The sequence below is a fragment of the Silene latifolia genome, chromosome 6 (assembly GCF_048544455.1).
Source record: "Silene latifolia isolate original U9 population chromosome 6, ASM4854445v1, whole genome shotgun sequence".
In the NCBI taxonomy this organism is placed as follows: domain Eukaryota; kingdom Viridiplantae; phylum Streptophyta; class Magnoliopsida; order Caryophyllales; family Caryophyllaceae; genus Silene; species Silene latifolia.
The window spans coordinates 24,648,082-24,663,121 of record NC_133531.1 but is presented as its reverse complement, the minus strand read 5'-3'; the positions used below and the strand labels follow the sequence as shown (position 1 = coordinate 24,663,121).

Here is a 15,040-nt window from a genome sequence, read left to right as displayed (position 1 = left end):
TAATGCTACTTGTTGAGTGAGGTCCTCAAGCATACTCTTCACTTCCACATTGAGCACCGTATTAGAGTCTTTACCCTTACCCTTTCTTGTTTGTATTTCATCATTCCAATCCATTGTCCTTGAGGCCATCTCTTCAATCAACTCCTTTGCCTCCTTGTGACCCAAGATATCTAAGGCTCCTTTACCCGAACCCGAATCAAGAAATAGCCTTAGGTCTTGTGCCAAACCCTTGTAGAAATTATTGATCAACTCGGGCTCGGATATGCCATGGTGAGGGCATAACCGTTGGAGTCTCTTGTACCTCTCCCAAGCCTCGTACAAAGTCTCATCTTCCTCTTGAGTGAACCCTTGCAACTCACTCTTTACCTTAGCCGTTCTTGAAGGAGGAAAGTATTTTTTCAAGAAGGCCGAGGAGAGCTCATCCCAAGTCTTGAAAGAGTCGGGATCACAATTCTTTAGCCAATCCTTAGTCGCTCCCCTTAGTGATATAGGGAACAACCTTAGACGGACCGCATCATCGGATACCCCATTCATCTTATACATGTCACAATTGTCAAGAAAATCATTAAGATGGTCATTAGGATTCTCCAAGGGACCTCCCCAAAATTGGTTATCTTGCACAAGGTTAAGCAAAGCATTCTTAATTTCAAAATTGTTGGCTTGAATCCTAGGCCTTTGAACACTAGAATTCACAATATGCTTTGGGGCCATGTAGTCCCTAATCGGAACCGGTTCACCCATTGTTGTACTTTCTGGATTTTCAAAAGGATTCTTAAAAACCACTACACACTCAAGTGAATAGATTAACAAGATAGACGGCACACCAAGGTGTGCAAAAGTGACAATAACTTAGTCTAAACTAGAATAAAACAATTAATATCAAGCCAATGCTCCCCGACAACGGCGCCAAAAACTTGATGGTTTCAAATCTTAACCTCGCAAGTGAACGAGTTCGTTGCACTAATTGAGGGTCGAATCCACAAGGAGCATGGGTGACTACCAATTGTTATTATTCTTAAGTTTAGCTAAGTCAAGGAAAAGTAGGTTTGATTGATAAATTGACTAAGTGAACTACACTAAATGACATGCAAATGAAAATAATTAAGCAACAACTAAATTAAAAGAAGAAGCTAATTGGAATAAGGATTTGCTCAAGGTATAAAGGGCCTAGGGCACGATTAAGCTACAAACATTCATAATTATCATGCTAATTCCGGCAATTAGTCACCATGGGGGTATAAGGCGGGGGAAAACGCCTCTAATTCGCCTATTGACTCCCTCCCGGGCTCACAATAGGACACAAGACTTACCGACTCAACTCCCTCCCGGGCTCATGACTCGGATTCCTTAATTCTATACTTAGACACAAAAGAGAACGCGCTATTCCCTAAGTACCCGAATAAAGATTAAGGACTTTATGTTCACGATCTATTCCCGGTTTCCCCGACTCTTTTCCCAAAGATGAAGGATATTCCGGCTCCTAAAGGCACCCTCTTTAGGCTATCCCTCCCGGGTTCAACCCAAATAGGCCAAGGATGTAAATGGGTGGTCAACCTAGGACCTAACCAATTCCCATTGGTGGACAAGGGTCATCAATCAACCAAATTCCCAAATTACAACATTAACAAAATAATTCCTAAGGTAAACCCCACCAATTTCCCCTTAATGACTAATTTAAATGGAATCAATCATGTTAATCACTCATGTAAGTGCCCAATCGCACCCTAGCAAGGGTACTACTCACTAATCATGGTTGTTTTAGCAAGACAACTAATAAAGTGGGCAACTTTGACAATAACCATGATGATTAATTGATTTCTACAATTAAACATGCAATTGCTAACAAACATATGAAGAAAGACAAATTAAACTAAAAAGGAAGGTTATTAATGCAAAAAGACTCAAACTTTATCACAAGGATTCAAAGATTCAATCTTTGAATGAAGAGCAACAATGGTGAATCAAGAAAAAGAAGAACATGAGAGAGAAAATGGTAATCTAGCAACAAAAGGAATATTCAAGCACAACAATCTAATTCAAACAAGAAGGAATGAAAATGTAAACAAATGAAATTAAAGGAAAGAAAGAGAAATTGAAATATACCCACAACAAGAACAATTGAGAAAACAATGAGGAACTTGGTGGAAGAAAGCTTGAATCTTGTAAATTGTTTGAAGGATTGTCACAAATTACAAGGGTTTTTCTATTTCTCCCACTAAGAGTTGTTATATGAAGATCCTCCCCTGAGAAAACTCAAGTTTTTGCTTATATACTAGGTTACAAATCAAGTAAAAATGACTTAAAACAATGTCGTTTAAGCTAATAAGAGTATTACACGAATATGGAGATGCGCACTGCCAAGATGAGATACGCACTGTTGGATGCGCACGGTTTGTGCTTTCCTGTAAGAGATGCGCATCTTGAAGATGAGGAAGGCACTGTTGGATGCGCACGGTTCGTGCCTTCCTGTAAGAGATGCGCATCTTGCTTCTGGATACGCGCTAGACTCAGCCTTTTGTTCTCTTAAGCCTTTTATTCCGTCTTGGGTTGGGCTTGTGGTCATGTGTATCGCATATGGGCCTCCCTTAGTGGGTGTAGTATTGCTAAATCATCATCTTTCCTACAAAAAATGGATAAACACAACCAAAACCGAAACAAACTTTCAAAAGGACGGGATTTGAGCATTATAGGGAATTAAGACACTGAAATGCACATAAAATACATTCAAGTGAGCTATAAGCAAAGGTTCTTAGGCATAGAAAGAGCGTAAATAACGAAGTTATCAAAGGAGATTTCATGGAATTTTCCAACAAGAATTCTATCTTGTCATCACCAACTTGAAGAGATAGTTTGCCATTTTTCACATCAATCAAGACACCCCCCGTAGCAAGGCAAGGGCGTCCTAGGATGATTGGAATTTTGGAATCCTCGGGAATATCCATCACATAGAAGTCGTAAGGTATCACAAGCTTTCCCACTTTGAGTGGTACATCTTCCACAAGGCCAATTGGATACCTCACCGATCTATCCGCAAGTTGCAAAGATACTCTTGTAGATGAAAGTTCAAAACCCTTCAATTTCTTGAAGATATTGAGAGGCATGAGGCTAATGCTTGCCCCCAAGTCACACAAGGCTCTCTCAATATGAACGGTCCCAATTGTGCATGGTATGAAAAAACTACCCGGATCTTCAAGCTTTGGTGGCATCTTGTGCAATAGGATAGCACTACATTCTTGTGATAAATTGACCATGGTACTTGGACCCAATGATATTTTGTTGGAAATCAACTCCTTCAAGAATTTTCCATATGCGGGTATCTCCTTGATGGCATCAATAAAAGGCATGGTGATGTTCACACCTTTCATCATGTGCATGAATTTCCCATACTTTTGCTCAAGCTTTGCTCTTGCCAACCTTTGAGGGAAAGGGATTGGTGGCACATATGGTCTCACAACATGTTGCTTGGGTTCCTCAACAACCTTGGTGGGTTCATCAACTACCATGGGAGTCTCTACAACAACCTCTACAAGATCATCTTCAACCACTTTTGGTGGTTCAACCACAACTTCCGGTTTGCGACTCTTTTTCCTCTTTATGAACACTCGATCTTCCAACTCCCTACCACTCCTCAAATGTATAGCATTAATGATCTTTGGGTTCTCCTCGGTTTTACCCGGAAACTTTCCATTTGAGGCTTGAAATTGACTTATTTGAGAAGCCAATTGAGAGATTTGATTATCCGTCACTCTTTGGGAGGCTTGCATTTGAGTCCTTAGTTGGTTGATAGAAGACGTGGCCTCCTCTTGATTTTGGTTAGAGTGAGCAATGAATTGGGTTTGAGAATTCATCAATTGCTCTATCATGAGCTCCATGTTTGATTTAGGTTGGGTGGATTGTTGAAAGGGTTGAGAATTTAGTTGAAATGGTTGGGAATTTTGTTGAAGTGGAAAAAACCCCTATCGCGACGCTATTATAGTGGCGGTTCTAATAAAAACGACACAAAAAGTAGTTAAGAAACTATTGGTGGCGGTTTTAATTAAGAACCGACGTAATAAAGAAACTATTTGTGGCGGTTTTTTTTAATAACCGCCATTATAAGGCTTTTGTGGCGGTTTAATTTACAACCGATGTGACATTCATCTTACCACGGTTCCTCACAGGCGACGACCACCACAACATTCATTTTTCCATCAGCGTCGACAACTGACATTCATCTTACTCGGAGATCTAATACTTTCAAGGTAAATCTCTGACCCTATTATTCAATTGATTTATCATCACCCAAGTTCCACCCCGATTTCCATCTCCACAAGCTAATTTCATCACCCAATCTATCCCAATTAGAGGTAATCTCCATTTCATTATCGGGTTTCATATGGGTCGTGGTGTATATGTTAATTTGTGACTGCGGACCACTTGTTTGTTGAAATGTCTCTAAGAGCAATTACTGTGTGGTATTATCTTATGTGTTGATTATTGTTTGAGTTGGATTAGTTGAAGTGAACATGGATTAATCTTTGGTTGTATATTTGTGATTTAAGTGTTTATTTGTTGATTAAAAACATTCTTACTTGCTCTTTAAATTTGTGCTCGATCATTACACTTGATATCAAGGTGTTAGTTATTATGACTTTTCCATGACTTTCCTTTCTCTCTTTATTTTTATGCTGTAAGTTGCAGGTGTATCGCGTGCTATTCCCGTTCTGACTGTTGATGCTTTATAATAAACTTCCTTACAATTATGATAATTAGTGCCGTTGCTGTGTTTATTGTGGTTCCAGCCTCGCGTGACTGTACTGCTACTTCAACACCGCCAAGTATAGTGTTTCACTTGCTACTTCCTTACAATTATGATTATTTCACTTGCTTCAACTGTTCAATTATATTCTAGATTCATTTTTTAATGTTCAATTAAAGTTAGATAATTTTAAAATTAAGGTTACTTTTATATATACATGTGTGCTGCTACATTTGTTGTAGCCTGTCCGGTATTCCAAGTGTACTTCTAAAATAGGTCTCAAATTTTAACTAATTTTTTTTTCACTGCTACTCATTGTGCCACTAACCATAGGTCGTGATAACGATTTGTTGTAACTTGTCCGATATTACAAGTGTATTTCTGATGATAATACCTTAGTGCTTCAAGTTGAGTGGAATAGCCTCCTCTCTGCCTATAATTTGTATCATTGCTGATCTACTCAAAGTCATCATCAATGGTTATGATGTGAATGTAGCAATATTAGCTTTTGCTCATTGAAGTGCTGAACTATATCCTTAGTGCACCGTTAGATTTATAATGGAGTTGCCTACTGATTTACAGTGAGATGATGTGCTATTTGCTTGTATAAATTTAGAACTCGTGTTTATATGCTTTAGTTTGGTCAGCTACTACATCAAAAACAACATGACCAACTGCTTCAAGGTCTCCTCAAATGGTGAGGTAAGGGGGTTCAAATTTACACAACCTTACCCTCGTGTATTTAACACATAAATTTTCGATAAAATTAATTGAGTGACTCTTACTTCACTATGAAAAGAAGCATAACCAGTTTAGTGACCCATTTTTCTATGTTCAACTAATATCGCCTTAAAAGAATGGTATGTGGTGGTTTCACTATATGTAAAAGTAATATGAGTATATCTATTGTGTAGGGGAAATTGAGAGAGTACACATTGATATCTGTCCTGAACTAGGAATTCTCAGTATTCATGCACATATGGTACCATCTTTTCTCTTCTGCGTTCATGTCTTTGTAACTTTATGGCCGCCATTCACTAACGCCATGCTTGATTCTTTCGCAGCTGCTATTGCATATTTAAGTGTGCGTCATACATGGCAGGTCAAGCGGGACTTCAAATTTTACAGTCAGAGGTACGAATGTTATTAGACTCAAAGCTCCACTATTAATATCTCACACATACTCCATTTAGAAAAACATCTTGGTTTTAACTGCTAAAACCTTGAGCAAATTCAAAATTGCTGCATGGAAGGTGATTTCTTTTGTATAGTCGTTCTATGGTCCCTTCCCTACAATTTTACAACCCTCGTCAGCGCCTGAAAGTCTCTAGACTTTGCAGGAGATGCTTTTTAGGATGCTTGGATTACCAATGATAAAGAATTGTTTATTAGAATACAATTGCTGCATGTTTGCTTGCAGCTTATGTGTAGGTGGATTGCGTTACTGTATGTTTTCATCATGTATTTTCAAATGACGGGAAGCTCATCATAATAACAAGTCAATATTTTTGGTATTTATTCTTCCCCACGTAAGGTGGATTGATAGTTCATTGTTTATAGCCTGTTTATAGTCTCTTGGGTTGATTTTTTTAGTAAAGTTAGATGTTGGTTCAATAATGTTTGATATGATTTTCTTACTATTGGTTTTGTTAAATGTACCATTGCAGATTTAAGAGTGTCAATTGACGAGACGAAGGAGCTTAAAGAGGTGTAGGCTACCAACTCTATAGGGAATATGTAATTGTTGATTAGTCTATTAACTAAAGATGTGTATGTGATTATTTATACACTTGAATGTATATTTTTTAACATCGACATTATTGTTTGGTCGGATGATATGCAAGTTCGTTGGCTCGCATTCTTTTGTATGTATTTTTTGTTTATTTCGCTATTTGGCTTCTCAAATCTATAGGAGATTGCTATCGAAATTTTGGTAGCAAATAATATTTTTTTTTTTAAAAAATCTATCTATGTTGGCGGTTCTTAATATGAAACGCCACTATTAATTCACCTTAAGTGACGGTTTTTTACTAACAAACGACATCATATCTACCTTTGGTGGCGATTCTTTAACAACAACCGACGTTATAGGGAACCTGTAGTGGCGAGTTGTGGTACAAAATTATTATTGAAATACATATGGCGGCGGTTTTTAGAAAATAACCGCCATTGTAGATGAATTACAGTGGCGGTTCTTGTCTAACAACCGACTTTTTATATAAGTCTATAACGACGGTCTTTATAACAACCGCCACTATAGGAGAGCTATAGCGGTGGTTCAACAACCGCCTACAACCGCCGTAAAGTTTATACGACGCCGCGATAAACGACGGACCCTAAATCTCTAAAAACCGCCACAAAAGGTCATTTATAACCGCCACCGTAGGGGGTTTTTCTACTAGGTTGAAAGGTGGGATTTTGCTTTTGGGCTTGGAAATTTGGTGTAAATTGTGGATTTTGTTGGAAAGTGGGGTTTTGGGCATTTTGTGAGCCATTGGAAAAATTTGGGTGGGCTCTCATTCCGGGATGGTATTGATTGTTGTTGAAGGCTTGTCTAGCCGGGATTGATTCCCACACTCCATTCACTTGCTCCATACAATTTGCCTCTCCCATCATCAAAGGCCATTCATTTGGTGGATGCCCTTGATCTCCACAAATCTCACAACAATACACTTGAGACCAATTTGATGAAGAGTTTCTTGAGGTGTTACTAGAGTTCAACAAAGCAATTTGTTGCTTGAGCTCTTCTATCAACCCTTTAACCTCAAAATTGTTGGCCGACTCAACGGTTGTCTTTCCCTTCCTCTTGTGCCTATCATTATTCCAATGAAAAGTTCGGGAAGCCATTTCCTCAATAAGCTCCTTAGCCGTCTTGTGATCTATCTTGTCAAGTGCCCCTTTTCCCGAGCCGGAGTCTAGATTCATTTTCATCTCATTGTTCAATCCCTCATAGAAGTTGTTTATCAATTCATCATCTCCGATCCCGTGATGGGGGCACAACCTTTGGAGTCCTTTATACCTTTCCCATGCCTCATAAAGGGTCTCATCATCATGTTGGGTGAAGCCTTGAAGCTCACTCTTGATTCTTGCGGTCCTTTGTGGTGGAAAGTACTTGTTCAAGAAGGCCTTAGGAGACATCATTCCAAGTTCTAAATGAATCGGGCTCACAACTCTTCAACCATTCCTTAGCACTCCCCCTCAAGGAATAAAGAAAGAGTCTAAGGCGGATTGCATCCTCCGATACTCCATTCGCTTTAAACATGTCACAACTATCCAAGAATTCATTAAGGTGTTCATGGGGGTTTTCGGTAGCTCCCCCTCCGAATTGGTTTCCTTGGACTAGTTGCAATAAAGTAGCCTTCACATCGAAATTATTTGCTTGTATAGGTGGCTTGACAATACTAGGATTCACCACCTTCTTTGGAGCTAAATTGTCCCTCATAGGAACCGCGGCCATTGTTGGTTCTTTGGGAAATCCAAATGGATTCTCAAAGAACTCAAGATTACCCGGTACTTCTAAAACACCTTCAACTACTCAAGAAAGGAATTAGTAACAAAGAAAGACCTAGTCTAAACTAGAATAAAACAATTAATATCTAGCCTTTGCTCCCCGGCAACGGCGCCAAAAACTTGATGGTTATCAAATAATACCTCGCAAGTGCACGATTGTCGTTGTACACTATTGAGGGTCGATCCCACGAGGAGCTAGGAAGAGTATTAATCGTTCTAATCCTTAAGCTTAGCTAAGTCGACAATATTTGGATGAGGTTTTAAACTAAACAACTAAACTAAATAAAATAAAATGCAAAATTAACAAGAGAAATGACAAATGAGCAAAAGAAGGATAAGTTGTAATTCAAATGATTAAAAGACCTAGAACTCGGTTCTCCCACAACAATTCATAATTCCACGTCACGATTCCCTAGGCTAATCACTCGGGTAGACAAGCAAGGAGGAGATGGCTCTAATTCACCTAAAACCCCCCTCTCGGGTTCGAAATAGGACACTAGAACTACCCACCAACCCCCCTCTCGGGTTTGAAGGTCGGAATCCCTAACCTAATACCCGGCTACCCTAAGAACATGCATTTTCCCAAGGTGGCTTAGTAATGGCTAAGGTCATTAAGCCCTCATCGTTTTCCGGGTCATCCCACTCCTCCTCTCGGAGGTCGATTTCAAACGCTAGTCTAGAGGTACCCTCCCTTGGTTCTCCCTTTCGGTCTCAACCTAGGTTAGTGATAAGACCAATTTCCGGGTATCCAATTCACAACCTAACCAACTCTCGTTGGTGGACAAGGGTCACAAATCGACAATTCCCAAAATCGGTCCATAAACCATATCAATCCTCTAGACTACCCTCACTAATCTCCCCCAACAATTAGCCTTTATGTGAATCAATTAATGGAATTACTCATGTCGTGTCAAACCGAGTCCTAGTAAAAGACTACTCACTAATCATGTTTCTAAAGGCAAGAGAAACAATAAAGATGGAATCTTCAAGCATAAACATGGTGGAAGAACAAATTCTATTACTAATCATGCAAATATCCAACACAAATTATGAAGAAAGACAAATTAAACTAAAGATGGGTGAGAATTAAACTAAAAGACACAACCTTTAACACAAGCAACTCAAAGATTCAATCTTTGACACAAGAAAGTTAAAAACTCAATAACAACAATGGAAAACAAAGAAAAGATGAACAAGAAAGAGATTAGCATCAATTAAACAACAAGAAGTAGTATTCTAACATGAACAACTAAACAAGAATTAAGAGAAAAACAAAATGTAAACAAATGAAATAAGGAAGAGAAATTATACCAACTTAATTGCAAAAGGTGGAAACTTGGATTGAAAGAATGAAGAACTTGGATAAACAAGAGAACAATTGTATTAATTTTTGAGCAAAGATTACAACTTGAGTCTAGGAAAATTGAAGAGAGGAAAATAATTTCTAGGGTTCTAAAATATTTGAGAGAAAGATGAACTAATTTTTAATCTAATTTCTGAGGTAATATCTAGTGTAAGGGTGTGTAATGTGTAGTGGGGTTTTATACTAATCTCATAGAATTAATAATAATCATAGTCCTAATAATAATAATCATATTAATAATAAGAAAAGGGGAAGGGGATTGAACGTCAAACAAAAGGGAAAAAGCAAAAAAAAGGGAAAATTGAAATCACGCCAACAAGGGGGCTCAGCCGGTCCACCGGCCGCCGGGCTTGACACCGGCTGGGAAGTTCCTGGAAATTGGAGTATTTTCAATTGTATTCCCAGCCGGTTGGTGAGGGCGGCAGACGGGTAACCGTCTGGGAGTACGATTTGATGTTGGGAGCCGGTTGGGAGGCAGCCGGTGACCCGGCTGGGGATGCAATTGTTGTATTTGTATCCAATTGACTCGGTTTCGATTCCGAGTTCAATATTGACGGTGGCTGTGATTGGTGGATGCCGGTGATGACGGAGTAATTCTGGGCTGCTCGTGGATTGTTGCTGCTCTGATGCCGAGCTCGTGGTTGTTGTTGATGTGGGTTGTCGGCTCTAATGGTGATTTGAAGGTGAATTGACGGAGGATGGAGATGAATGGTTGTTGGTGAAGTGCAGGGAGGTGAAAGCTATGGCGGGTTAATGGTGGTAATTGGGTTTGTGGTGGTGTACGGCTGCTCTGTGCCTTGCAGGTGAGGTGACTGACAATGGTGAAGGAGTTCGGATTAACGGTGGTGATGGAGGTGGATGAAAATGGTGTTGAATGTCGAGATGTTGGTGATGAGCTCGGGTGGTGTTCGAAAATGGCGATTGTTCATGAAAATGATGACTGATGATGCAGATGGAGGAAAATGGTGAAGACGGGTCAACAAGTTGACAAAGTCAATCTTGACTTCAAGCTTCTATGTTTGATATCCGTCTTGAGCTCGGGTTCCCTTTTCAACCCGACTTGCATCTTAATTTCCGTCCCATTATTCCGCCTTGCTTTCCCGTTTCGCCTACACATTAAAATAATATAATAATAAATTAATATAATAATAAAATAATACTAATAATACTAATATTGTGTAAATCCGACTAATTATTAAATATAACTAATACGATTAATAATTATTATAAATTAGTAATTAAATGAGCTAGTTAGACCATTAAGCACGCAAAATCGAGTCGTAATAAGATATAAATGCGGGGTAAAAAGTGACTAAAATACTATTTATCATTGCTTATAAGGTGATTCATTTGCTTACATGTATTTTTTTGTTGACATGCATGTAGTAGGTATAGATTATGTAATTGAACAAGCCAATATGGAAGATGTTGTGCATTCATTAAGTAGTTTGATTTACATTGCTAAGACAAATTTGTCCTATTTCAAGATTCCGACAGATTTGCAGTATGTGATTAGTCACAACAATTGTTTGGTTTGAAACGTGATGTAGAATATTCGGTTGTTACCCTACAAAGTAATTAAATACAATGAAAAATGATTATGCATATGACTTGAGGCAACAAATTACATTATTATGTTTAGAATGTTATGTAGATTATAACTGTAACACAACTCAAATTCACAAGATAGTCCACCCAAATGAATTTAAGTTTGCATACTTTGTCATTAACATAAGAATTTCCACATAAATAAAACTATGTTTTTCTTCTTTGTTTATAATGTCATCACATTAAGTACACGTCGACTTACTAACAAAAAAGTACATTTCGACTTCGCAACCAACTTTGAAAAAACATATGCATCAATAAGTTTTAAGAAGAATTATACTCTGTATTAACTACCTACTTCTCAAACTAAATTCTTCCCTATTGTAAATCTTACCACAACATGGATTATTTCACAACATGTGTCAACCATTTACATTTTATCTTAAAATCTTTTATTTATCGTTGAAAAAAATTGGTCTCCATTTTCCTTCACCTTCATTAAATTTTCGTATCAGAACAAAGTTTTAAGGAAACGCCTTGATAAAACCCGTGCATTTCACGGGTCACGAAACTAGCTGGACTGTTAAATGCAAACTTCATTAATTAGTCATTTCCAAGCATGACTAAAACAACAAAAAACTTCATTGATCGTTTATTAATGCATTAGTACCCTTACGGGGAAGATGCTACGGTAACACTTAGTGTATAGAATCTTTTGTACAATACCAATCGAATTTCGACATATGGAGGAATCTATTATTATGGAAATTTGTTAATTTTAGAATTATAACTAATAATTATATTTTCCATAATTAAACATTATGTATCTTAACATAATCACATCATATCTTGTAAAATTTTCTAAACTACAATTTATCATAAAATTTTTATACTGTTACTTGGATAAAAAAACGTATTTGCTAAATCTCGCACACCATTTTACTAAATCCTACACACTTTGCCTCATTATTCCAATTCTACCCTTCATCTTACCAAAATTGAAAAACGTCTTCTCCTTTCTCTATCTCTCAAAACCTAAATAATTTGTTAATAAATCGACAACCATAGATCTTAATTTCGCACATCACAAGTAATTTAGCCTCCTTATCAACAATTTTATTCAATACACATGTCTTTATATCGATTGAGTATTTTTTTTGAAAAAAAGTTTTTCAATTAGGGTTTTGCTTTTTTGTTGTCGAGGAGTTTGGTTGTTGGTGGTCAGTTTGGCCGGAGTAGGGTGGTCGGCGGAGAAGTGAAGTGAGGGAGAGGACATGCGGTGGTTGGCGTCGGGAGTCAGGCACAGTAGCCGCCAGATCTAACTATTGGTGTAGGGCGTCGTCCTTCGACTGGGTGAGGGAGATGACTTATGGTGGTTGGTGTCGGGAGGGGCGCGAGAAGGTGTTGTCGCCGCTGGGAGAGGGCGGGGGAGTGGTGGTGGTAGGGAGGGGGGATGGGGTAGTCGGGAAGAAGACGATGGGATGAGGAAGTTTTTTTTTTTGTCTCTCTCTTGGTTGGGGTGGGGGAAATGAGAAGGGTAAATTTGGAATAAGGGGGAAAACTGTGCGGGATTAAGCAAAATTGTGTGCGGGATTTAGCATGTCCCTAAAAAAAACCCTAAAATTTTCTAAAATGACAATTTATCACAAAAAGTCTAATTCTTAAAGTAAAATTTTTTACATACAAAAAGTAGTTTATGAATTAGGCACACCGATATTATTAACGTTCATGACTCGATTTGATTTTGTTACATACGAACCAATTACTTGATTAGGTTATTGGAGGGATGACCGTTTGGGTAGTGGTTGGCACGGCCGGAGGGGCGCACAAGGAGGACGAAGAGGTAGTTGACGGCGTGAAGTGATGGTGTATAAGTTTTACATGGTGGTCGCAGCAACTTGGTGGTGGTGTACGTTAAATCGATTTCATGGGGAAGACGAAGAGGTGGTTTGAGGTGAGGAGGTTGGTGCGCCAATGGGGGTGATGAGTTCACGATGGAGTCAGACTCGTTCGCCGCCGTGAGAGGTTTGCCTGCACCGGCAACTGAGTTAATTGACCGGGAAAGCAACCATAGTTGTGGTGTGGTGGTACGTAGGGATTGGCAGTAAGGGAAAACACGTAAAAGATGGAAGATTAGATTACAATATCTTATCAAATATAAAAAAATTATGGTATAATGAAATAATTAATATTTTAGGAAAACTTTTAAAATTTGATTTGTTTATATTTTAGGTTCTAAAATATGACAAAATTATACTTAAAAAAGATTCTATCTTATAAAGTTATACCCCACCATTGACACATGTCAATATGGTACTCGCAGTGTATAGAAGATTCTATACACCGAGTGTAACCGTAGCTTTTTCGCCCTTACGGGGTTCTTTCAAAAAAAGTTGTCTAAACATAATTAGTTGAAAAAATGAGATGGCGTGAGGTCGCCACTTGGTGGTACTTAAATTCGGCGCCACTCGTGTTATTATAGTAAATTATGAAGGTATTTTTGTCTCCCCTCAAAAAAATTGAATTTTAAACTAATTAATAGAGAAATGGTACATTAGGAACTTAGTTGCATAATTATATTTAATTATAATTAACAGTAAAGTCATCATATATCATATATTATATTAAAGCAACAACCGGCTACCCCATTGTACGCCACGTGTCACAACATATTCAATCGCCACGTGTCATACTCTATAATTAAAAAAAAGAAAAATCATATCATATATTATATTAAAGTAACAACCGGCTACCCCATTGTACGCCACGTGTCACAACATATTCAATCGCCACGTGTCATACTCTATAATTAAAAAAAAAGGGAAAAATGTGCAATCACGTAAACATAAACCTAAAAAAAAGGGGGAAAGTTGTAATTTTAAGTTGATTTGGGCGCAATTTTAGGAAATATTTTTCGGTATAATATTTTAATAAGTCAACTTAAATTTAGCAACTTTTTAAAAGCAATACATATAAAATGTTCAGAAGGAATGAATTTTGGCGCAATATTTTAACATTTCTTCGATTATATTTTCGGGAAGAACGACAATTGAAACAAACCTAATATGCTGAGATTTTGAATTTTCAATTTAGAAACAAACTTAATACGCCGAGATTTTGGCCTATATAAGACCTCGATCTATTGTAGTTTTAGGGAAATAGAATATTATGATAACTTCTTTAATAAGAAAAAATAAATGTTGCATATTATTACAGCCATTTTTTAAATTTATGCATTAAAACAACTTTATTCGAGTAACTTGCCAATAAGATAATCTCATTTTCTACAAGAAATTTATGCATTCAAACCTTCTTTCTCATTCTTCTTTTTTCCAGTCAAGATAATCTCATTTTCTATTGTTAAAGAACAATAAGTTTCAATCTCTTCCCAAAAAAAAGAACGCATTTCAAACTCACAATCTTGCCAATCTCATTCATCGTGGAGTATATAGTTATATGGGTTTCCTTGGCATACACTCACTGTCATAATAAAACCAATTCAAAAACTTTGAAGAGACGGTTTCTTACTAAGTTATTGACTTATTGAGAGATTATTTTGTCGTATCCCTTTATGTAATTTTCGTAGCCCTTTCATAGTAATTGTGACTCAAAATGTCTATTTTATTTGGTATATATTTCCATAACGATTGTACCTGTTTTATCAGTATATTATAACAAATTTTGTTAGTACCCCGTTAATTAATAGTATATACGTATGTATCCTTTTTTTTTTCTTTTCTTTTTTTTTTTTACCATTTTTCCACAATTTATAATTGGCCTTCCAATAGGTTTATAATTGTAAAACCATTTTTTATCATTCTTAAGGTAAATCTTGATATGTGCAAATTGTAACTTGCAACACATCCATTCATCACCAATGA

At 37.4% G+C, this 15,040-nt stretch overlaps 1 long non-coding RNA gene and 2 other non-coding genes across 3 annotated transcripts; all 3 read left to right on the top strand.

The window, feature by feature from the left end:
- Nucleotides 1–262: 262 nt before the first annotated feature.
- LOC141588981 (small nucleolar RNA R71) lies at nt 263–369 on the top strand. The gene has a single exon (XR_012519944.1). It is a non-coding gene; the product is annotated as a small nucleolar RNA R71 (small nucleolar RNA).
- A 4,850-nt stretch (nt 370–5,219) lies between these two features.
- Nucleotides 5,220–6,560, top strand: LOC141658667 (uncharacterized). Its single transcript, XR_012549341.1, has 3 exons — nt 5,220–5,720; nt 5,803–5,872; nt 6,406–6,560. It is a non-coding gene; the product is annotated as an uncharacterized LOC141658667 (long non-coding RNA).
- A 1,158-nt stretch (nt 6,561–7,718) lies between these two features.
- Nucleotides 7,719–7,825, top strand: LOC141589455 (small nucleolar RNA R71). The gene has a single exon (XR_012520392.1). It is a non-coding gene; the product is annotated as a small nucleolar RNA R71 (small nucleolar RNA).
- Nucleotides 7,826–15,040: the final 7,215 nt, after the last annotated feature.